Raw genomic sequence first — 2730 nt, forward strand, 5'->3', positions numbered from 1 at the left:
GGAAGGGAGAGAAAGGTGGGGGAAAGAGAGAGAAGATACTGCATTATGCAAGTGCAAAAAATTCTTGCATGCTGTCAATTTTTTCAAGATCCTGAAATCCTAAAGGTTATGCATATCCATAATCATGCTTCTTGGAGATACACACTGCTAGAAGCTTTAGCCCAGTTTTTGTGCATGGATGGATCAAGTGCTTTAATACCCATCCTCTAACAAAAAGATGGTCAACAAGCATCATCTGAACAGCTAAGAGAGATAATCTGTGGAAGAACTGTGTGGTTGTAAGGGCTTAGCAAGAGCCAGAGGAGTGCTCAACAAGACTCTTGCTCCTTTAACAACTCACTTTACTCGTGGTGCAACCCTGCACCGAATGGAGCTTGCACAATCAGTTATGAGATGCTCAGCTCAACTGCATGAACACCAGCACTTTTGAAGCCTATTTGCTCAGCCTTGAAGCCTGCAGCAGAAGCAGTGCCCGTAGCCCATTGATGAAGCTGAGGAGCAGCACATTGTACTAAGCGACTATCACAAACAGAGCAGGGCAAGAATTAAACCTCTTTTCAGACTTACACATATCCTTCAACCCAACTCAGCAAGCCCTTCCTCATCCACCAATGCATTGGAACCTTCCAGACAGCACCAAATCATCATCTGCAGATATTTGAGCCAGTCTCTACGTAAAATAGAAGGCTAACACATGTGTATCCCTTCCAGATAAATGCAGGTCACTCAAAAAGTAATGCCTGCTATTTATTTCCATGGAAAAAAGTTGATAGAGCAAATTCTCACTTACAAAACACTATTTTTCAACATAGTCACTACCAATAGCTATGCATTTTCACCAGCAGTGAACAAGAACCTGCATGCTGCAATCATAAACTTCTGTGCCAGTGGAGTGACCACTGCTGAAATGCACCACCCACTGCCTCACTATGCTCACATCCTCTGTTTCGTCTCCAGAAATGTTCATCAAGTATCAGAAGATGTCAATGGGTGCCATTTTTTCCATACTGAGGATTTCAGACACACCTTTGCTTCATACACACTTCCATGTCAGATGCCATTGTGTCAGACTGCCCCTCTGCTGCCATCTGTCACACAGCAACAACATGTTATAAGATATTGGTGGGAAGGTTCAACTTTTTCTGCCGTATTACCAACATCTGTCTCTGATTGGCATTACTTTTGGAGCAATCCCTGTACAATACATTTGCTAATTGCAAAGTGACATTCCTGAGAATACTCATGAAAATTAACCAGACATTTTGTTAAAATGTTATGTCATTCTTCCAAGATATATTGTGAATTTTAATCTCTCCCTCCCCAAATTCCTTCTAGCAAGCACATGCCCAATGCTCTGGGTTTTCATGCAGTCCTACAGCTGCAAACCCTGAGCCTCGCCTGCTATTTGTTTTACATTATTTGAGTGTAAATGTTATCAGATATGTTCTACATAGTAGCGTGCTTTATACAAACTGATTTTAATGTGGTTATAGTGTGAAAATGCTCTACTTATGTATCTTGAATGAAAGAAAACAGTATATCTGCTTTTCAGTTTCTTTACATCTTTTCTTTCTTCGGTTATTATTTGTGGGAATTTTTTTATTTTTTTTCCAGTTTATGCATCATTCAGTAATGAAAACATTGAAAAGGCAAAAATAAGCAGCTAGTATTTTGGATTTTTTGCTTCTTTGTTTTTGGGCTGTGTTCATGACATATCCTAAGCAGGAATTGGTATATCTTACAGTGTTTTAACATAGAAACTTTGCCAGTCTTATGTTGACAGAACTTTGCATGTGCAATTCTGAATCTTATCAGAAAGACCGTGAGCTTATGATACACAGCCCAAAGCATCTCCCAGAAAACATCAGCACTTTAGCAGTCCCAGTGCTGCAATACATGTTTGAGCACTGCCTAGGATTGTTCAGTCCAGAGGAGGCGCAGGGGAGACCTTATCTCTCTGAAAGGAGGTTGTGGTGAGGTGGGGATCAGTCTCTTAGGTAACAGTGATAGGACAAGAGGCAATGACCTTAAGTTGTGTTGAGGAAGTTCAGGCTGGGTATTAGGAAAAATTAGGAGCAATGAGGTGCTGGTATGGGCTGCCCAGGGAGGTGGTGCAGTCACCATCCCTGGAGGTGTTCAAGAATTGTGTGGATGTGGCATGGAGGGACATGGCTAGTGGGCATGGTGGGGTGAGCTCAAGGCTGGATGAAATGATCTTAGAGGTCTTTTCCAACTGTAATGATTCTGTGTTTTTATGAAACACTATCGTGGCAATAAAATCACAGAGCAGTGTGAGAACTTTCCTGCTCAGAAGTTTAGCAGTTTTGTTCCGCTTTATTTCATTTTCTGCAATAAAATACGCAAATTACAGACTTTCTGTGCACCCATGACGATTTGGTGGGTTGTCACTATCTGTGCAAGAACTGAGTGGCTCTTTAGATGTTGTCCTGTACAAGAAAATAAGGGCTCAAATGGGGGAGTACCTGCATGAAGGTGCTCAAAGGAAAGCAATGAAAGGATTACAGCATGAGTTCCTTTCTCTGCTGTTCACCTTTACATCCGATCTACACCGGTGCGTTTCCGATGGCTTATACGAAAGAATCGTTACCGGAAAATCCATTTACTGCCTTTAAAACTGACTCAGCAGCTGTGCCGAAGGATGACAGCAGACCCACAGCCGGCGGTACTGGAGCGGCGCAGCTGCCGGCGACAGAACCTGAGCAGCCGCAT

The sequence above is a fragment of the Meleagris gallopavo genome, chromosome 2 (assembly GCF_000146605.3).
Source record: "Meleagris gallopavo isolate NT-WF06-2002-E0010 breed Aviagen turkey brand Nicholas breeding stock chromosome 2, Turkey_5.1, whole genome shotgun sequence".
Taxonomy (NCBI): domain Eukaryota; kingdom Metazoa; phylum Chordata; class Aves; order Galliformes; family Phasianidae; genus Meleagris; species Meleagris gallopavo.